This window comes from Myotis nattereri, assembly GCF_964212035.1.
Source record: "Myotis nattereri genome assembly, chromosome: 2".
In the NCBI taxonomy this organism is placed as follows: Eukaryota; Metazoa; Chordata; class Mammalia; order Chiroptera; family Vespertilionidae; genus Myotis; species Myotis nattereri.
The window spans coordinates 73448493-73472573 of NC_138076.1; positions in this window are offsets into that span (position 1 = coordinate 73448493).

Sequence of the window (24081 nt, forward strand, 5' to 3'; positions counted from 1 at the left end):
CTCCAAATTTGGCTTCTAAAATTATTGTTTTCTGTCCATTTCTACCAGTTGCTTTAATTATACCGTGTGAGTTACTAGGTCCTTGACTTTTGCAAAGCTTCCAATTTTATAAATGAGGTTCAGACTATTTTAATAATAATCCTTTATTTATATTCATTTAAGAAGTAATAGAGCAAGAATGGACTTTTAAGAACATAGATTTTTATTTTTGGCTCCACTACCTGTGAATTGCACACACATCCTTAGTAAAGTTATTCAACATCCTTAAGCTTTAAGTTTCTCTTCTTCAAAATTCAAAAAATAATAATATCTGCCTGCCTTGGCCAGGTGGCTCAACTGGTTGGAATGTCATTCTGTACACCAAAAGGTGGGTTCAATTCCAAATCAGGACACATACCTAAGTTGCAGGTTCGATCCCTGGTTGGGGTGTGTGTGGGAGACAACCAATCAAAGTTTTTCTCTCACACCCCAATGTTTCTCTTGCTCTCTCTCCCTTCCTCTCTCTAAAATGAATAAAAACATACTCTCAACCAAGCAGCTGTGGGCACTTCTCTGGCCTCTCTGCCAGGGCACCCACCCAATGGACCTCCAAGAATCCAGGAAAAGCCATATGTTGCAACCAAAATTAGGCTGAGTATGGAACTCAGAGTGAAACTGCAATCTGCCTGCCCCCAGCCCTGACCCTGATGCGAGGCTGGAGAATGGCACAGTGCCAGGCCCTGCTGTACCGACCCACGGTGGTCCAGCTCAGTCCTGCCTAGAGTGGCAGCCGGGGCACATTCTTGCCGCACTGCTGGAGTTGCTGTGGGCACGAGGCATGAGCGCCCTTCCAAAGCACATACTCACTGAATGTTTACAGACTGACTGTCTTGGCAGGGCTTTCAACTGCACATATTTTTTTTTTAATATATTTTATTGATTTTTTTCCAGAGAGGAAGGGAGAGGGAGAGGGATACAGAGTTAGAAACATTGATGAGAGAGAAACATCGATTCAGCTGCCTCTTGCACGCCCCCTACTGGGGATGTGCCCGCAACCTAGGTACATGCCCTTGACCGGAACCGAACCCGGGACCTTTCAGTCCGCAGGCCGACGCTCTATCCGCTGAGCCAAACCGGTTAGGGCTGCACATGTTTTTTATACTTTCTTTTTTTAAAATATTTTTTACAAAAAAAAAATGTTATACAAGCAATATATAAATGGATCTCTATAATCACTCAATGTGATACAGTATAAATATGCTGTAGTTTGTTTGCTATGAATAGATATTCAGCAGTTATGGCTGTTGCGTGTAACTTCCAAGTACTGTAGTCTCTGGTGTTGGGGGTGACAGGGGCAGGGGTGCAGTGCATTTCCATCCTGGTGAACCCTTCATAGTACTCAGTTCTGTATCGCTCAGTAAACACTACACTTACTTAAAAAGGAAAAAAAAGAAAAGGGAGGCCCAGGCTACCCAGCTGGTGGCGCTGCAGCGGGTGGTGGTGGGCAGGGTCTCCCTCTGCAGGGTGATCAATCTGGGGGCCCCCACTATTGATTGGCCCACAGAGGGAGGCCCAAGCCACCAGCCAGCGATGCTGTGGTGGGTGTGCGGGGCAGGCCAGTGATCGCCCTGCAGAGGGATGCCCAGGCCAGCCAAGCGATCGCACCCCACATCTGTAACCTGCAGAGGGAGACCAACAGTGGCAGGGGAGGGAGGGGCAGGGCTGCACAGATGGCAAGCAGTGGCAGTGGCAGTGGCAGGGGCAGGGCCAGCTGCCAGCAGCTGGGGGAAGGAAAGTCCCGATAGGCCCTGATCTCAGGCCAGGCCTAGGGACCCTACCCGAGAGGTCCCAGATTGTGAGAGGGTGCAGGCCGGGCTGAGGGACCCCCCAAGTGCATGAATTTGCATGCACCAGGCCTCTAGTGTATGTATAATATGATACCATTTTGTAAACATATATACATCAGATAAAAATATGGAAATGTTAACAGTTGTCATCTCTAGATACAGGAATTACAAGTAATATTTTTCTTCTTTAAATTTCTTTAACATATATCCTTCCACTAACATGTATACTTTATTAATAATGTTAAAATGGTATCTCAAAAAGAGAAAGATTAGAAAAATCTTAAAACTGTTTTCTGTGCAGTTTTAAGTCCTAAAACTCAATCGTTTTCACCCTCGCTACATTTCTTCCCCTAATTACTTTATAAATATTTATGTGTTTTTGTATTTTTTTCTTTTATATCTCTTCCCAGTCCCCTAGCATTTACCTTTACATTCTCGGCCCTTGGTGCTCTATGAGCAGTAGAACACTCAGTTCTCCCAAGTCTCCTCTTCATCTCATGTTCCAGTGAGTTCCCATGACCCCTGCCTACGCCATTGTTTTCCTCATCCCCAGTCTCCATGGCCTAGACAGATGTCTGACCTAGACACATACACTACCCCACTTTCAAACCCTTTAAGGACCTACCCATTTTACTTCCTCATTTCCCTCTTTTTGTCCTCCTGGAAACTATTTACATTAATCTGGATAAAACATTCTTTTTAACATATTTATAACCTGTCCATTCTATCTCCTGCCATTCCAGTAACCTGACCACCCACCGAAAGCTTTCTAGCTGTGCTTGTCTTCATAATCACCATTTTCTTCTAACAGTAAAGAGAACGCATTTGGCTCCTTGCCTTCTTTTTCTATAGCCTTTGTGTTATCCAGGTCTAATGTCTCAAACACAGATGCCTACATACTTTAAAATGTATCTTTGTCTGCAGTCTCCCTTCTACAAACACAAAAAATAAAAATGTAACTCAAACTTAATTTGACCATGAATTTTTTCTTACTAAAAAAATCTGCACATGGTTGCTATTCCCATACTAAATACTGCCTCCACTAACTTTCAGCCCCAACACCATTTCACATCACTGATTTCTGAAGAAAATACATTAGTTTCTGCACAGATAGTACTTCTACACCTTTCTCAGCAAATTTTACTGAAAATTATCTGGGCTAAAGCAAAGCTAAATTATAACTGAGTTGGTTGTAAGAACTCCAAGAGATATTTATCTCCTAGGAATTATGTTTACATTTCAAGAGGGAATAAAACCCTAAACAAACTCTGGGTTGAAATGTCACAAATATTAGTCTTTTCTTCCCACAAAAGACATATATTTACATTTCAAAGGATAAAATCTCAGATTTCTTCTTAAGGAGAATTCATATACACTAGAGAGTAATGACTTCTCTCCATCTACCGAGACAGCTGCTCCTCTCTTTATTAGCCCCTGATGCTTAATTTTAAGTTTCCTCACCTATGGTATAGTTCTCAGTATGTGTAGGATGACATCTGGTCCTCATCCCATCACCCTCAAAAAGGTAGTTGATGCATGGAAATAGGACCAATTAAGTAATACTTAATCTGACTCTGCCCCAGAAATGTTACATCTATTCTCAGAACAATATAAATAAATGCAGATATTACTGTCCCTACAATAAGTTGTGATTTCAAACAAAGACCTAAAGAAAAGAATATTGCTAACCTAAATTAAATTGGTTGCTATTGGCTAGTTTTTTGGCAAGGTGCTATAAGAAAGAGATGAGCACATAAAATAATTAGCCAATTTACAAGATAATTGGGAGAAAAATTGTAAGAGAGTCTAGAAATTTTAGGCATTACAGAAGTAGAAAATTTAACTTGCCTTTATTTCTAACTGGTAAATAATATACATGAACACAAAGGCTAATTGCTTCATTTTAAAGACCAAATTAAAGGGCCTTTTAGGAAAGAAGGAAGGAAGGAAGGAAGGAAGGAAGGAAGGAAGGAAGGAAGGAAGGAAGGAGAAAAGAAAAAGAAAAGGAAAGAAAAGCAAGAGGAAGAAAGGAGAAAAGGAAAGGAAGAAAGATAGTGGACAGATTTCTTTAGTTTTACAAAATAATTAAGGATAAGAAACTAAAGGTATAGTTCTCCCATGAACATCTGACAGCTACAAGTGTATTCTTGTGTCTCACATTTGTTTTCTTTTTCAAATGGGAATATTTGTCATGGTTATCTTGTCTCTATTCTTCATTAATTATTTAGAATATGGGGAATTTAAAAAGTGACTTTTTAATATTCTTTTTAATAAGCCTCCAGTTCAAGAGAGATCATACTTAGACCTAATGTGAAGACTCATATATTACTGGACTGTAAACCTGATCAAATAGGACATTTAGGTTGTTTCTACTGGAGAAGAACTTTAACATTTACTATATTTGGGATGCACAAATGAGGTAAGTGAATTTTTGTGACCACATAGTAGACTAAGAGAGAGTTTATTACTGTTTCCAAAAATTTTATGCCCCTCCTTGTGGAATAGTTGTTCTTCCTCTTCTTGTTGATGTCAGGTGTGGTCATGTGACTTGCTTAAACAGTAAATTATTAGTTCAAGTAAAATAGCAACTGCTGGAAGGAAGCTTTAAGATCCATTGCAAGAGGTTCCAAGGTGGCTGTGGAGTAGCTAGAAGCTAAGCCCACTTGTTCCCAACCCCAAACTGAAATCACAACTAAATTACAGAACATTCAACCTAAAAAAATAATTGAAGATTTGCTGATCTGTAATATTACAATCCCTTGGTACAGAAGAAGCCACATAGACACTTGTAAGAAGAGTGGAGACTGGAGGTAAATCCATCCAATTGATGTGCCAACAGCAATCAAGATTCAACTACAATAAAAGGGTTCACAGAGCCCACACAAGTGGGGGACCAAGAGCACAGCTCAGGTGACCAAGGAGGCTGCACCACCAACTACATAAAACCATTCTACCAGGCCTGGGAGACATACCAGCTCCACATAATACAAGAAATAAACATAGGGAAGCAGCAAAATGAGAGAGACAAAGAAACATGTTCCAACTGAAAGAAAAGAACAAAACTCCAGAAAAAGTACTAAACAAAATGTAGACAAGCAATATACTAGATATAGAATTCAAAACAATGGTTATAAGGATGCTCAATGAACTTAGGAGAAGAGTACATGAACTTAATGAAAATTTCAACAAAGAGATGGGAAACATAAAAATGGACATAGAAAACATAAAGAAGAATAAGTCAGAAATGAAGAATACAATAACTGAAATGAAGAATACATTACAAGAAATCAACAGTATGAGGAGATGAAGCAGAGGATCAAATCAGCAATTTGGAGGTAAGGAAGCAGAAAACACCCAACCAGAACAGCAAAATGAAAAAGAAAACAAGTCAGAAAACATGAGGATAGTTTAAGGAGCCTCTGGCATGCGTCATGGGAGAGCCAGGAGGAGAAGAGAGAAAGCAAGGAACTACCAACCTATTTGAAAAAAAAAAAAAAAAAAAAGAAAGAATGATGGAAAACTTCCCTAACCTGGTATAAGAAATAGACATGCAAGTCCATAAAGCACAATAAGTCCCAAACAAGGTGAACCCAAAGAGTCTCACACCAAGACACACCATAATTAAAATGCAAAAGGTTAAAGACAAGGAGAGCATCTTAAAAGAAACAATAGAAAAGCAGTTAGTAACCCACAATGGATCTCGCATAATACTGTCAGCTTATTTCTCAAACAGAGACTTTGCAGGCCAGAAGGCACTGGCATGAAATAGTCAAAGTCATGAAAAGCATGGACCTATAGCCAAGATTACTCTACCCAGCAAAGCTATCATTTAAAATTGAAGGACAGATAAAGAGCTTCCCAAACAAGAAAAAGCTAAAGGAGTTCATCACCACCAAACGAGTATTACAAAAATATTAAGGAGTATTACAAGAAGTATTAAAAATAAATAAAGGTCTTCTTTAAGAAGAAAAAGGAAAAAAGGTAAATAATAAAATGGCAATAAACACATATCTATCGACAATTATATCAATAATTATTTTAAATGCATATAGTTAAGTTCCCCAATAAAAAGACATATAGTAGTGAATAGATAATAAAAAAAGATCCTTACATATGCTGTCTACCAGAGACTCTCTTCAGATCGAAAGATACACACAGACTGAAAATTAAGGAATGGAAAAAGATATTTCATGAAAATAGAAACACACACACACAAAAGGCTGGGTAGCAATACCTGTCCCAGACAAAATAAACTATAAAACAAAGGTTAGGCCTGGCCAGGTAGCTCAGTTGGTTGGAGTAACATCCTATACACCAAAATGTTCACCACCGCATTTGGTGATGGTTGATTCCTGGTCAGGGCATATACCTAAGTTGTGGGCTTGATGCTGGGTTGGAGCACTTACAAGGTGCAACTGATCAATGTTTCTCTTTCACATTGATGATTTCTCTCTCTCCCTCTTTATTTCTCTCTCTCTCTAAATCAATGAAAATATATCCTTGGGTGAGAATATTTTTAAAAAAATGCTATAACAAGAGACAATGAAGGATGCAGCAATTCCACTTCTGGGTACTTATCCAAAGAAACCCAAAACACTAAATCAAAAAGATATATGTGTCCATCTGTTCATTGCAGCATTATTTATAATAGCCAAGGTATGGAAGCAATCTAAGTGTCCATCACTAGGTGAATGGATAAAAAAGTATTGGTGCATATATACAACAAAATATGACTCAGCCATGAATTTTAAAAAAAGAATGAAATATTTCCATTTGCAACAACATGGATCAACCTAGAGGATACTGGGCTGAGTGAAATAAGTCAGACAGAGAAAGACAAATGCCATATGCTTTCACTTATATATGGAATGTAAAAACAAAATAAATTAACAAGCAGAATAGAAACAGACTTATAGGTACAGAGAATATTTTGAGTTACCATAAGGGGAAGAGGTTAAAGAGATGAGTTTAAAATGATAAAGGGTTTAGAAAGCACAAATTGGTAGTTTCAGAGTGGTCATAGCATAGGGAATATAGCACAGCATAGGGAACATGGTCAGTAATACTGCAATAACTATGTATAGTGTCAAATGGGTGCATATTTATTAGGATGATCATTTGTGAGTTATATAAATAATTGCTGGGTTGTACACCTGAAATTAATATAATATTGCACATCAACTATAATGGGGAAATAAGAATTATTTTTAAAATATGAATTTTAAAAAAAACATTGTGAAACTGAGCCATAAGCAATGAATGACCTACAATTAACATATAATGTGAGCAAGCAATGAAGTTTGTTATTGTCATAAACTGCTGTAATTATGATGGTGAGACTGGATATTACTGCAATATAACAACCTAAGTTGACTGATACAGGTGAAGTCAAAGAAAAATAACTAGTGCCCATGTTCCTAATAGAATGACACAAGGGATAGTACTATTAGTACATTTGATTACTTTAGTTCGATAATAAGCTCCGACCATAGAATAACACAAAAATAATTCTGTATTTATGTGTGATTTAGAAAGTATGTGGTGGGCATTGGATTTTCTATTTGAGAACAGCTGCAAGAAAAAAATCCACATGGTACTAGATGAGCCCACAGAAGAAAGCAATCATTCACTCAAAAAAAATTTAATAATAAAAGGATAAGACATAATCTACACTCCAATCTGGTGAAATGTTAAAGTCATAATTCTTCCATAACAAATGATAGATTTCCAATATGACACAGAGGAGAAAATAAATGAGCCTTTGACATCACAAAAATGTATTTAATGATCATATTGTGTAAAGGGCTAATATCCATGAACCAACATGACTTACTTGCAATTGCTACATCACAAAGTCATTAAATATGCATCACCACATATTTCTAAAGTGCAACCACAAAACTAATCCTTACAACCCATTCCCACAGCAGAAGTTTGAACCTGCAATAAACAAGATTCATACATATATATATATATATATGTATATATATATATATATATATATATATATATATACATGTCAAAACCAAGGTACTGAATATCTGGTCTAGAGAAGGCAGGGTTATGGATTATATCACAAGGAATGCTTGTTCCCCTATGATAACATTTGAGGAAAGATAAAATTATGACTACATGAATATCAAATCTGTCTTAAAAAGAAAAACTTTCCTGAAGTTCCCACAATACACTTAAGGAGGTCAGGAAAGCAATCCCACCTTCTCATCTTATTAATATTGAGGGGCAAGGGGATGATGACAAGATTGTGCTGCTGCTGTTTAGATCCAGATCTTTCTCTTCTACCAGCTGTTGTTTCATTGAGTCACTGCCCATGGTCTAGGGCAGTGGTCGGCAAACTCATTAGTCAACAGAGCCAAATATCAACAGTACAACGACTGAAATTTCTTTTGAGAGCCAAATTTTTTAAACTTAAACTATATAGGTAAATACATTGTTATTAACTTAATTAGGGTACTCCTAAGGCTTAGGAAGAGCCACATTCAAAGGGCCAAAGAGCCGCATGTGGCTCGCGAGCCGCAGTTTGCTGACCACTGGTAGGGCAGTGGTTCTCAACCTGTGGGTCACAACCCCTTTGGCGGTCAAACGACCCTTTCACAGGGGTCGCCTAAGACCATCGGAAAACACATATATAATTACATATTGTTTTTGTGATTAATCACTATGCTTTAATTATGTTCAATTTGTAACAATGAAAATATATCCTGCATATCAGATATTTACATTACGACTCATAACAGTAGCAAAATTACAGTTATGAAGTAGCAACAAAAATAATTTTATGGTTGGGGGACACCACAACATGAGGAAATATATTAAAGGGTCACGGGATTAGGAAGGTTGAGAACCCCTGGTCTAGGGGTTTTTGACTGTGGTCGGACAAAGGCTATGCTTTGAAGATAGTGAATAAGAAACAAAGTAGCAATGACTTTCAGACTTTGGATTTTATGTCCTCAAAAACTCAACAATGCCTTGAGCATTGTGCACAGTGGCTAGAAGGCATATCTTTGAATATGCAAAATAATTTCAATATTGCTCATGACACACCTGAGGAGATAGTAGGTGTTGAAGCTTGCCTCCAAATGCTCACCTACAGGGAAGAAACTGGCAATGCTGAATACAAAAGCTGCCAAGAAAAGGAAGCACAAAGCAGAACAGCTTTTATTAATAATGTATAAACAGAGTTTTCCTTCCAGCCTAATATTACTAATACGATGCTTAATGTATAATATGCAATAAGATTCCTAAATACTACACCCAATTTATATTACCAACTTTTAAGCCAAAATGTTATATTTTTCCTCCAAACCCCAAACAAGAACAGAAGTACAAAAAAACAAACAAACAAAAAAAACGAGTAGAAGTGGAAATCAAATGGTGAAATAATAAAACTACACCAACCATCAATAATTTGCGTAATAATTAGATGTAAATATACTAAAATTCCAGGTAAAGAATAAAAATTCTCAAATTAATCAAAAGCAAGACCCAAGTATATGATGTCTATAATTATACTAACTTCAAATATAAAGACATAAATAAGATGAAAGTAAATGGATGATAAAGACACACAGGCCAACAGTGAGTATAATGAAGCTGTGGTGGCTCTACTAACATCAGAGAAGGCATACTCTAAGAAAATTGGTGTTATCCAAACTAAAGACAGATATCCATATGTAAAGGACCCATTCACAAGAAGTTATAATATCATACATGTGTAAGTATCTACACTAATAAAAGAGAAAGACGCAAATTGACTGTACCTTCACGACGCCCCGCAGCCAATCAGGAGTGAGTATGCAAATTAAGCCAATAAAGATGGTGGGTTAATTTGCATATGCAGGCTCTGAGCGGCTGGGGGTGGGTCAGCCGCTTGCGCGCACACTGGCACCAAACAGCCTGGGTTCTGGGGACGGGCGTCCTTGGGACCCAGGCCACTCTGAGCCTGTAGGCCTGCACGTAGGCCTGGAGTGCCCGGGGTCCTGGAACGCCCCTGGCCACTCCAGGCCTACCCATGCAGGCACCGAGCAGCCAAGGGTGGGGCGGGAACATCCCCAGGACGCAGGTGCTCCGAGCCGGAGCACGCGCAAGTGGCCAGGGACAGGGCGGGAATGTCCCCCACAGCAAGCAAGCAGACAGCAGACTGTGGGGGACTGCTTGCCCCTCACTGTGGCGGTGAGAGGCAAGCAAGCCACGGTAAGGGGCAAGCAATCCCCTGCAGCGAGTGAGCAGACAGCAGGGCCCTGCTTGCGCCAGGCCATGGCAGCGAGGGGCAAGCAGTCCTCCACAGGGCCCCCACAAAGAGCAGACACCAGGGCCCTGCTTGCCCCTGCGGTGGCGAGCCAGAGAGCAGAGAGTGGTACCCTGCTTGCCCCTGGCCCTGTAGGCGAAGGGCAAGCAGGCCCCCACAGAGAGCAGACACCAGGACCTGCTCCGCAGAGAACAGAGAATCATGGGGAGAAGGCCTAAGCTGTCAGTAGGACATCCCCTGAGGGCTCCCAGATTGGAAAGGTTGCAGGTCAGGCTGAGGGATCCACGCCCCCCCATGCACAAATTTTGTGCAACAGGCCCCTAGTCTATATAATAAAGAGCCAGGGTCATAACCACCAAAGGCTTGACCAGACCAGAAGTCAGTGCTGGGTTGCTGTGGTGACCCAGCACTGACTGGGGCTGCTGCAGATGCCCAGACCCAGCACTGACTGCCTAGGGGGCTGCAGATCAGGCCCAGAGAGAGGCCTGCAGAGAGAGAGGCAGGATCTGATCCATAGCCTCTGTGGCAGCCATTGATCAGAACTTGCCTCTCTTTCTCTCCCAGCCTGGCCAACAGCCCTGCCTCCATTTCTCTCCAGGCCTCCACCGGGGCTGCTGATCAGCCCTACCTTTCTGATCAGGCCCCATTGATAGGCCCAGAGACGCTGACTGGCAAAGAAACGGACCAATCAGAACCAAATCTGGGTCAACTGTGAGGAGCCAATGGCCGCCTAGGAGGCGGAGCTTTTGATGATGACTGGCATAGAAATTGACCAATCAGAACCAAATCTGGGTCAACTGTGAGGAGCCAATGGCAGCCTAGGAGGTGGAGCTTTTGACACTGACTGGCAGAGAAATTAACCAATCAGAACCAAATTGGCTGGCAGAGAGGGCAGTTGGGGGCTAGATCAGGCCTGCAGGGGAGGGCAGTTGAGAGTAAGATCAGTCTGGGAGGGGAGGGCAGTTAGGTGTGATCAGGCAGGCAGAGGCAGTTAGGGGCAATCAGGCCAGCAGGGGAGAGCAGTTAGGGGCAAGATCAGGCCAACAGGGGAGGGCAGTTGGGGGCAGTCAGGCAGGCAGGCAGATAGAGAGGTTAGGGGCAATCAGGCAGGCAGGCAGAGGTGTTAGGAGCAATCAGGCAGGCAGGCAGGTGAGTGGTTAGGAGCCAGCGGTTCCAGATTGTGAAACCAGTGGTCAGACATCCTCCAAGGGGTCCCTGATTGGAGTGGGTGCAGGCTGGGCTGAGGGTACCACCCCCTCTGTGCACAAATTTCATGGACCAGGCCTCTATACTAAAAGGGTAATATGTTAATTAGACCGGGAGACCTTCCAGGAGACCTTCCAGACATCCTTCTGGACAAAGCCAGGGTGGCAGAGCTGAGGCAGAGGTGGTTAGGGGCGATCAGGCTGGTGGGGGGAGGCAGTTGGGGGCCAGCAGGCTGGTGGGGGGGGGGCAGTTGGAGGCAAGCAGGCCGGCAGGCAGAGTGGTTAGGGGTCATCAAGGAGGCAGGCAGGTGAGCAGTTAGGAGCCAGTGGTCCCAGATTGCGAGAGGGATGTCTGACTGCCAGTTTAGGCCCAATCCTTGTGGGACATTCCCTGAGGGGTCCCAGATTAGAGAGGGTGTAGGCCGGGCTGAGGTACACCCCCGCCCCCATGCATGAATTTTGGGTATCGGGCCACTAGTCTAGTATAACAAAGCTTCAACATAGTTGAAGGAAATAACTGATGAAAAAAATGAAGATCTAAACTACTCTATAATAATCACTAAAGACTTTTAGACCCCATTCCAAACAGTGGGTAGAACAGCTGACTGAAAAATGAGAAAATACATAGATCAGAAGAACATTGTCAACTACCTTGATGTAAATGATATTTATAGAACACTAAACTCAAAGCTGTAGCACATTCTTTTCCAGCAAACACAGCACCTTCAACATGATAAACTATACATTCACCCATCAAACAATATTAATAAAATTTAAAGAGTATGTTGTTCTCTGACCACAATAGAATGAAATTAAAATATAATGAGACACAAAAAACTCAAATATTTGGAAATTATAAAACACACATCTAAAGAATCCATAGGTCAAAGGGGACATGACACTTCAAGGGAAATTATAAACTGTTCTAAATGAAGTGATAAAAATGAAACATGAAAACTTGTGTGATATACTGAAGCAGTGATTACAGGAAATGTATAGCTTAAAACACTTAAAGTGTAGAAAAGAAAAATATAAAGGGGGATTTGTCTACCAATGTTCTCATGACCTTGTGGTTATGGTACAGAATATGAGGATTGCAGGGCAAGGGACTCCTTTCTCTGGTCCCCTGCCTACAGGCTTCTTATGGTGACCTGGAATATCATTCTAAAACACGAATATGATTGTGTCACTCCCCTGCTCTAAAACTTCCCATGACCCCCCTTGTTTCAGGGTGAAATTCAAAACAGACCTTGGCAATCTGGCCTTTTAAGATCTTACCTATCTGGCCATACCCTGCTTGTCACTGTGCTGCATCCAGCTTCTTGAACTATCCCTGGAAATCACAATTTTTTTTTCTTTCCCTTTTTTGCACTAGGGCTGCCATATAAAATGCAGGACTCCTGTTAAAACTCAAATTTTAGATAAACAATGAATAACTTTCTAATATGTTTCCAATATTGCATGAGATGGATATATATATTTAAAAGTATCAATTGTTTATTTAAAGTTCAAATTTTTATTTTTTATTTTCCAAATCTGGCAACCTTACCCAGAACTAGCACATGGTGTTCCATCTGTTCATTCCCTGCTACTTTGCATGGCTAACTTATTCTCCTGAGTCAGGTCCCAGCTTAAAAATAGCCTCCCCCAGGAAGAGTTTTCCCTCCTCCTTCCTCTCATTACTGTGCCGACCAGGCAAACTCAGTCCATTTATTCACTGCTAACTCCTTAGCCCCTGGTATAGTGTCTAGCACTTGGTGGCCACTCAATAGATACCTGTTGAAGGAGTAAGTGCTGACGTAGGTCCTAGCTCCAGGGCTCAAGAGCTGGCCCATGCCCTAGCTGGTTTGGCTCAGTGGATAGAGCATTGACCTGTGGACCGAAGGGTCCCAGGTTCAATTCCGGTCAAGAGCACATGCCTGTGTTGTGGGCTCAATCCCCAGTGGGGAGGGGGGGTGTAGGAGGCAGCCAATTGATGATTCTCTCTCATCATTAATGTTTCTCTTTCTCTCTCCCTCTTCTTTCCTCTCTGAAATCAAAAAAATATATTTAAAAACAAATAAAAGAGCTGGCCCCTTCCTGCCTTCCAAGTCTGGGGCCCCCATTTAGGGAAGTGGGGTCGCATCAGTTACATGTTACTGCAAACAAACCAATCCAAGTTGGTGGCTTAAAACAATAGCAATCATATAGTTTGCCCATGAAACTGCAAAATGAGCAGAGGTTTGCAGGACCACCTCACCAGCTCATCTCTGTTCCACACAGCATTGGCTGGGGCTGAAGTATCTACTTCCAGATGACTCACTCACATGGCTTTTAGTTGGTGCTGTGTACTGCTTTTCTCCACATGTGCCTTCTCCACAGGCTTAGGTTTCCTCACTCCATGGTGGCTGGGTCCCAAGAGCAAGTATCATGAGTTCTCCGGCCACAGCCTTCAGTGGTAGATGCCAGCAAGAGTTTCAGAGCCAGCACCAGGGAATTCTGGGACAAATGGAGTGCTCTTCTGTAGGATGTGAGGAAGGATGCAGGAGGCCTCAGACACTACTGGAAGCCATTTAGGATCCACAGGGGAAGGATGATTCAACAGTCTGGAATATTTCCAAGAATAAAGAGCTCCTACCGTTACTGCGCACCCCCTCTCACCCCCCCTCACTCCCCCGCCCCCCCCCCCCCCCCACACACACACACAGTGCCAGATGCATCAGACCCAGGAAAGCTACAGAGAAGGCCCAACCCTATTCCTGCGGCCTGGGGCACTACCACACTGCTGGCCTTAGACACTCCAAGCACTATATTACACATTCTAATACTATGATATACTGTGTAGATCAAAAATATTTAAACCACTGGGATAAAAATTCCATTTCCTTTAGCTGGTAAAATAGGAGTCCCAAACTTAACATAAAATAAGAAAGGAAGAACCTCAGAGATAGGGAGATAATACAATGCCATTGAAGACTATGGCAAATCCCATCTTAAGGGGACCGCTACCACAAAACTCCACCAAGTGTTTCATTATAGAAAAGTAAGTCCAGTGTAGTTACCTGATTTTTTTCAAGACAAGACAGAAATCCAGAATTTTATGTGAAATTGCTTGATTTTTAAATGCTACCAACTAATTCAAAAAAAGTAATAACTCAAATCCTGTAAATGGCAACAATTTGTAGGACCACCAAAATATACATCTCCCAGACAAATTGATCCAGACTCAAAGTTCCAGTATCTGGGATACTATGATTGATCCTCTCAACTCTCTAGTTACAGCCCTTTCTGTTACCAAAGGAAAACACCAATGAAAAAGGAGTTCCTTTTTGTTTGATCTAAAACTAAACTTTAAATGAAAGGAAAAATATACATTTTATAATTCACTACCATTACCATAAAGATTCCTCTTTTACAAGTAAACATGTTTGTGGTGTGCTAATCTTTTTTGGTTATTCTTAAATTTCAACTAGGAACCAACTGTTATTTTACAGAACTACTTTGTGCAGCATGATGTAGTAGGAAGTACACATAAGTAGGATTTAAGACATAGAGATCTAGGCCAGGGTCTGCTAACAAACTGAAAAGCAGAAGTAACTAATTCCCTATAATTTAAGGTTTTCTCTATATTTACTGGGTAATTGCTACGTGGAGGTTTGCTACAATGAGTAAGTTTACATGGGTTGGAGTAGGGAGGAGCATAGGATTCAGGGCAATAGTTCTGCCCAGAGTCAATAGTTTCCTGGGGTTCATTAAACTCATGAGGAAATCATAAACCTTAATGCTGTTGAGATGCAGTTGAGTAAAAAGGTGGATTTACCTTAGAAATGAATTTGGGGGTAGTTCTCTGCAAATATTTGACTGACTTACAGGAGATGATGTTAAACCTATTTATGTGGTTCCAGATTTTTTTTCTATTTATGTTGGGAAGCCAGGGACAAACTTCCTAGGTGAGGAGGGGTAGTGATATCCAAAGATGAATCTGAGTACTGAGCCTCAATTCAGTTTATTTTCTGCACTGGAAGTACAAGTCATTATTCACAGATTCCGTATTTGTGAATTCACTTACTCACTAAATGTACTTGTAACCACAAAATCAATACTTATGGTGCTTTTATACTATAAGTTGCGGTACTTGATGAGAGCTGCAAAGATTTGAGTCATCTCCCACACAAGTTCCCAGCTGACATGGTACAGGTGACCTGCTGCCTTCTTGTTTCAGTTCCCATACTATAAACAAGTATTCTTTTTGCAATGTCTTTAGTACCATTTTTTTTTTTTTTGCTTTTTGTTGGTAATTTTGCTCCCAAGCACAGTGCTGAAGTGCTGTCTAGTGTTCCTAAGCACAAGAAGTCTACGATGTGCCTTACCAGAAAATACACTTATTAAATAAACTTCCATGAGGCATGGGTTATAGTTCTTTGGGCCATGATCTCAAGAGATTTGATAATCTCTTAAGAATGATGTTGTAGAAAAGACATCAGTTCAAAGGACAGGAAAGAAGCCATGCTTGCCCTTTCCAGTCTCAAATGCTAGTATTCAGTCAAGAACAGATTTGAGCCTCTCAGATGGGCAGTTAGATTAAATAATCTTCCAGGTCCTTTGAGCCCCTCAAATTCCATGATTCTACAATTGGTCAGGGAGCCGACTGAGTCTCAATCCCCACTTGCATATAATATGAATGTTAGAAAAGAACAATAACTTAGTTCCCCTCACAACTCTACAGTTTTGTTATTCAAGGGGAAATATTTTCATAACACTCTTCTGGAAAAATACATATTTTGTCATCAAGTACCATGACAATAAACATTACCCTTCTAATATGAAATTCTATTCCACTTTTTTACTCTCCATTCAGTATTTCATCTACAGAAGTTCCTATTTGCTATTTCTTCATTTTCTTCTTTTTAAAATTAGGTACTGTCTAATTTTTGGTGTGGGGAAAAACTCTCAGTTTTCCTTCATGTCAAACATTCCTTCTAAAGAAGGCCCTAAATCCCTCTTCCCTTCCCTGGCCACCTTTGCTCATTCTAAAGAACTGGATCCAGAATGTACAATGTGCCATGCAATTGCTGTTCTAAACCAAATGGATAACAAGCTTATGAAAACTACACAGAGCCTGTCTGGTGTAGCTCAGAGGTTGAGTGTTCAATTCCCAGTCAGGGCATCTGCCCAGATTTCAGGCTGAATTCCCAGTAGGGGGGCATGCAGGAGGCAGCCAATCAATGATGTTTCTCTCTCAATGTTTCTCTCTCAATCAATCTCCCTCACTCTCTAAAAATCAATAAAAAAATATTTAAAAATATATATACAGAGCATCTCTACCAACATGAAAACAGCCTTGAAGCAATAACCCTATTCTTAGGACAAGCCTCTTAAGACTCCTTCATGGTTTCATAGAAAAAAACTCAGAGTCACATTTAATATAATTGTGATCACTTTTAAGTCAATCAATAGCTGGTATGGCAGCAGTAAACCATGAATATACCTGAACTGAGTAAGCAACAATCCATCAAGTGCTAATGTTGGGGCAGCAGCTAGCTTAACCATTTTTCTTATTCTAAAGGGGAAAATAAACAAATATGAAATCATGTGATTACTTGCATAATTTAATATTGCACATCTTTTTACAAAAAGAAATGGGCTTTATGTATGAATGCCTCTAAAGAAGACAAAGCAATACACAGTAAAGAACAGAGCCAAATTGAAGTGAAAGGGGGGTAAAAACAAAACAGAGAGGTAATGTGTATGAGAAGTAAAATAGTACGGAAGAAAAAAATCAATATAGTAATTCAAGTAAAGCAACTCAGATTGTTATAGCCATATTTTTCATCCCCATTAAGCTCTGAGCATCTTGATGATAATGTTATCATTAAGTATTTCTGAGTATCTTAATGATAACATCATCATCTGAGGCAGTATGATTTAATCACATATGAATTCACAAACACAGTGCCTAAAATGTAGGTTCCTGTTAATAAATGTTGAGTTTAATTGAACTGAAGGCTGTGATTACTTTCATTATTCATATAAAAAGTTATGACCCTCTCAAAGGGAGCAGCAGGTCTCCCAGATTAGAGCATGTGAGTGGCCCGTTGTCAATGTGTTAGGTATTGCTAGCCTGAAGTGATAGGAAGGGTGAAAAACAAAGGCAAAAAATACTAGCCAAAATGTAAATATAAATGTATCTCCTTTTCTTTCCTAAAATAAGATTTTTTGGGATTTGTCCTTAAATGCGCCAAAGTATATATGTCTACCTAGAAACATGAACAGATTGTTGAGAGAACATTGATAAGTTTAATATTAGCTAACCTAAAAATCTAAGAATTACAACTATGATAATTTCATTTTGTCATGAAATAAAAAATGACAGAAAACCTTTATGTTGTGTTCATGGACATTGATAAGGTCCCCTGCCACATCTAAAACTAAGTTATTTTGCATCATTAACAAATTTTAAAAAATCCTTATCATAAGTTTAGTCAATTAATTTTATAAACAAAATTGAAATAGGATGAATAGCCCAGCTGGTGAGCTCAGTGGTTAGAGTGCCAGTCTGTACACCTAAGGGTCATGGATTCAATTCCTGTTCAAGAGCATATGTGGGAAGCAACCAATCGACTATTTCTTTCACATCTCTCTCTCCCTGTCTCCCTCTCTCTCTTTCGCTCCCTTCCTTCCACTCTCTCTAAAACTCAATGAAAAAATATCCTCAGTAAGGATTAACAAAAAGCCAAAAGAAAGAAAGAAAGAAAGATGAACATGTTGCTGTCCACATCACAGATTGAAAATATTATATTTAACAAAAGATAGTCATCAAATAACTATTGTATACTACGTAAGGGAATGGAAAGATTGGTAAATCATAATCCCTACCCTTCAGAAAAATTACAGTCTTATCAGAAAGATAAACACTTACATAGTAGAGTATAATGTAATCTCCTAAATACTGTATCAGAAGTAGGCATGATATGGTGCAATGAGGAGAGATAGATGGGTATATGTGAGGTAAGCATAACCCAAATTAGGATAAGATTAGGGTGACCAGAAATGTTTCCTGCAGACTGCTAAGATAAATATATTAAGACTCATTTATTTCAAACTTGCAAATTTAAAAATATCTTGAATAAAAGAGACTGTATTTTCATGTAAGCAGATGTCATAGCAAACTTACAAGACAACTCTTTCAATGCACCTTGGCTAAACCAAACTTCACCTTTAAAAATTCAAGTTCTATAAAGGTCTTATCCAGAGAGAATATTTGAAAAATCAAGGTCGTAGGTCACAAAGCAAATCAGAAAACACAAAAAAAATGAAATCGTACAAGTATCTTCTATGACCATCTGGCATGAAACTAGAAATGAACAAGAGAAAAACTGGAAAATTCATGAGCACATGTAAATAAAACTACTCTCTCCAAAACAACCAATGGATCAAAGAAGAAATTAAAGGAGAAGTAAAAATGTTACTAGAGACAAACAAAAGTGGAAACACAATATACCAGAACATATGGATGCAGCAAAAGCAGTTCTAAGAGCAAATTTGATAGTAATAAATGCCTACATTATGAGGCAAAAATATCCCAAATAAAATAACTCTATGCATTAAGGAACTAGAAAAAAGAACAAGTTGAGACCAAAGTTAGCAGAAGAAAGGAAATAATAAATATTAGAGCCAAAATAAATGAAATAGAGAACAGGAATACAATAGAAAAGATTAACCAAACCCAGAGTTAGTTCTTTGAAAATATAATTGACAAACCCTGACAAACCCTTAGCTAGACTAATCAACAAAAACAGAATGAAACCCAAAATCAAGAAAATTATAAAGGAAAAGGAAATATTACAACTGCTATCACAGAAATTCAAAGCATCATAAGAAGCTCTTATGAACAACTACATCCCAAAAAAAACTGGATGAGCTAGAAGAAAGAAAAATTCTTAAAAATTCTTAGAAAAACACTAAGACTGAATCAGGAAGAGAAAAACTACATAGGCCAATTAACACTAAGGAAATTCAATCAGTAGTCAAAAATCTCCCAACAAAGAAAAGCCCAAGATCAGATGGCTTCACTTGAAAATTTTATCAAACATTAAAAAAAAAAAAAAAAAAAAAAAAAAACCTAGCTGGTTTGACTCAGTGGATAAAGCCTCGACCTGCAGACTGAAGGGTCCCGGGTTCGATTCCCATCATGGGCACATGCTAGGGTTGCCGGCTTGATTCCCAGCAGGAGGCGTGCAGGAGGCAGCCAATCAATGATTCCTTCTCATTACTGATGTTTCTATCTCTCTCTCCCTCTCTCTTCCTCTCTGAAACCAATAAAAATATATTTTAAAAAATAACAATAATCCTTCTCAAACTCTTCTAACAAAGTGAAGGGGAACACTCCCAAACTCATGTTATGAGGTTAGTATATCTTGATACTAAAACCAGGAAAAGATATCACTAGAGAAGAAAAATATAAGCCAATGTCCCTAATGAACATAGATGTAAAATTTCTCAATAAAATACTAACAAACTTGCCTGGCTGGTGTGGCGCAGTGGTTGAGCACTGACCCATGAACCAGGAGATCACTGGTTTGATTCCCAGTCAGGACATATGCCTGGGTTGTGGGCTCAATCCCCAATAGGGGCATGCAAGAGGCAACCAATCAATGTTTCTCTCTCATCAATGTTTCTCTCTATTTCTCTCTCTTTAAAATCAATAAAAACATATTATTTTAAAAATACTAGGAAACTATTTCAGCAATAAAAGCAACATTTACTGTGATCAAGTGTGATTTGTCCCTGAAATGCAAGGGTGGTTCAACATACACAAATCAACCAATGTGACAGATATATCATATTAATAGAATGATATAAAAGAATCATATGAGCATGTCAATAGACACAGGAAAAGCATTTGACAAAATTCATGATAACAAAAACTCTTAACAAATTAGAGTTTATAAGGAACATATCTCAACTTAATAAGTCCATATATGAAAAGCTAACATAATAATCAAGGGTTAAAGGTTGAAAGCTTTACCTCTAAGACCAGGAACAAGACAGATGCATGCCCACTCTCACCATTCCTATTTAACATAGTATTAGAAGTTCTAGTTACTACAATCAGGCAAGAAAACCAAGTAAATGTATTATAATTAAAAAGAAAAAAGTAAATTGTCTATATTTGTAGATAATTTTATATAGAGAAAATCCTAAGACTCAACCCCCCAAAAATGTTAAATCCAATAAATTCAGTAAAGTTGCAGAATACAAAAGTAATATTAAATATCAGTAGCATTTCTATATATTAGTAACAGATTTCTGAAAAGGAAATAAAGAAATAAATCCCATTTTCAATAGCATCAAAAACAATGAAATACTTAGGAACAAATTTGAGAAGGTAAAAGATCTCTACTCTGAAAACTATAAGACATTAATGAAAGAAAACAAAGAACACAGAAATAAGTGGAAAGGTGTTCATGGATTGAAAGAATTAATTTGTTAAAATTTCCATACTATCCAAAATCATCTATAGTAGTTGTTCTTAACCTGTGCGTCGCGACCCCTTTGGGGGTCAAACTACCCTTTCACAGGGGTCGCCTAAGACCATCGGAAAACACATACATAATTACATATTGTTTTTGTGATTAATCACTATGCTTTAATTATGTTCAATTTGTAACAATGAAAATACATCCTGCATATCAGATTATTTACATTATGATTCATAACAGTAGCAAAATTACAGTTATGAAGTAGCAACAAAAATAAATTTATGGTTGGGGGTCACCACAACATGAGGAACTGTATTAAAGGGTCGCAGCATTAGGAAGGTTGAGAACCACTGACCTATAGATTCAATGAAATCCCTATCAAGATTCCATTGATGTTTTACAGAAGTATAAAACACTCCTAAAATTTATATAAAACCACAAAAGATCCCAATAACCAAAGAAATCCTGAGAAAAAAGAACAAAGTAAGGGCATCACACTTCCTGATTTCAAGATATACCAAAAAGCCGCAGCTATTAAAATATTGTGTTAATTGCATAAAAAACAAACAGAACAATGGAACAGAGCAGAGGCCCCAGAAATAACCCTAACGATATAGGAGCAACTAACATTTGACAAGGGAACCAAGAATACTCAATGGAGAAAAGACAGTCTCTTCAATAAGTGCTTTTAAGATTATTAGATATTCACATGTAAAAAAATGAAACTAGATCCATATCTTACACTATTCACACAAAAAAGTAACTCAAGACAGATTAAAGACTTAAACATAAGACCTGAAACCATAAAACACCCGGAGGAAAGCAGGAATAAAGCTCCTTGGCATGGATCTTAGTAATGATTTTTTTGTATATGACACCTAAAGCACAAACAACAAAATAAAAAATAAACATGTAAGATAAAATCAAACTAAAAAGCTTTTGCACAGAAAAAAAACAAACCATCAACAAAGTGAAAAAAACAACCTACAAAAGGGGAAAATATATATTTCATAAGAAGACAACATCCAGATATATAAAGAACTCATATAACTCAAATGCAAAAAATAAATAAAATAAAAAGTGGTCAAAGGACCTGAATATACATATCTCCAAAGAAAAGATATAAAAAGTCAACAAGGACTTGAAAATATGTCCAACATCACTAGTCATTAGGGAAATGCAAATTAGTTTCTGTGCTGTCAATGTGAGTACAAAGAAAATGCAAATTAAAACCACAATAAGATATCACATCAAGTGTGTTATAAAGGCCATCCTCAAGAATACAAGAGGTAACACATGCTGGTATGGATGTGGAGAAAAGGGAATCCTTGTACACTGTGGTGGTATTGTGTTGCAGCCATTATGGAAAACAGTAAGGAGGAGCCTCAAAAAATTAAAAATAGAACTACTATATGATCCAGCAGTTCCAGTTCTGGAAATATAACCAAAGGAAACAAAAACAATAACTCCAAAAGATATCTGCACACCCCATGTTACCAGAAGCATTACAACAGCCAAGACATGGAAACAACCTAAGTGTCTATTGATGAGTAAGTGGATAAAGAAGTTGTGGTATTTTAAATAGAATAGAATAGAATAGAATAGAATAGAATAGAATACAATACAATACAATACAATACAATACAATACAATACAATACAATACAATAGAATACAAGGCAATGCAATTTTATCCATTAAAAAAGTGAGGAAATCCTACCATTTGTGACCATATGTATGGACATTGATGGCATTTTGCGAAGTGAAATAAATCAGACAGTGAAAGACAATTACTGTATAATCTCACTTATATGTGGAATCTTAAAAAAAAAAAAACCCTCATAGAAAAAAGATCATACTTGTGGTCATCAGAGGCAGAGGGTGGGGATGATTCAGAATTGGAGGAAGGTTGTCCAAAGCTGCAAACTTCCAGTTTAAATAAATAAGTACTAGGGATATAATATACAACATAATGACTATAGCTAATGCTGCCAAGTGATATAGTATATCCTCACTTAACATAATTGATATGTTCTTGGAACTATGGCAAAATGACATAAAACAAAACTAATTTTCCTATAGTATAATTGATATAAATAAGAGATGAGTTCCTACAGCATCTTATCAACATTATAATGAAGTTTCATTGAACAAAATGATGTTACTTGAGGAACAGCTGTATAAAGAAAAATTAAGAGAGTAAGCGTTCTCATCACCAGGAGAACTTGTTTTCATTTTCCTCTTTCTTTTCTTCTTATTGCATCTATATGAGAAGATGAGTATTAACTGAACCTATTGTAGTAAACATTTCACTATATATATAAACCTAACCATCATTATGTATGCCTTAAAGTTCTACAGTAACTTATATCAATTATTTCTCAATAAAATTGAAAGAAAACAAGGTCTAATCTTGAAATATATAATTGATCTTCAATCTAGTAGGACAAGAGACCCACCTCTGCTGAGCACACTGATAATACTAATCCTCATCTACTCTTCTGGCCTTTTGTAGTATAAAAATTTGCATCAGTGTAATGCTTATAAAGTCAAATAAGTCATTTTTTTATTACACAAAAGAAGCAGCATTCAGAAAATAAACTAAAATCCCAGCTAAATAGTTCCAGAAACTGTCATATCAGTTTATATTACCTTATATCTGATCATCTGAAGTGTGATCACATTTAGATGGTTCAGAGAAAGATGCTTCTAGTTAATGTACTTGTAGATATCAAGGCCACAAGTGTAGTTTCCTATTATTGTCATTTATTCATAGTTGGTAAATATGTTATGCAAAGAGTCTTTAACCAAGATTATTTAGACCAAAATATATTATTCACATCAATATTTACAACACTACTGATGTAAAAATAATGAAAACTTGGTTTCAATCAAAAGTATACTTTATCCATACTTAGTTGGTCATACCAATTGTGCCAATAATCAAAGACACAACAGGAATGCAAAAGACTGAGAAAAATGAATCAAGCAAATAGAAGTCATAAGTTTATGAACTACATAGAAATCTCAACATTTTTTGTCTTAGAAATCAATTTTTGTAATTACATCTCAAATTATTAGAAACAAAATGAAGTATTTCAATTATCACTGTCAATAAACATTGAATAATTGTGCTTGAAAGAAAAACTGCACAAAAGAAAATAATGTCAGACTGGACCTACCCTCCCATCCTTTTTGTACTGTTCCCACCAGCACCCATCCTCACCATCACAATGGATGTCCCTGACTTATTAACTTCTGTGTTTAATCAGCTTGGTCTATGCCAATTTACAGGGATCACTGAATAATGCAAAAACTCTAAAT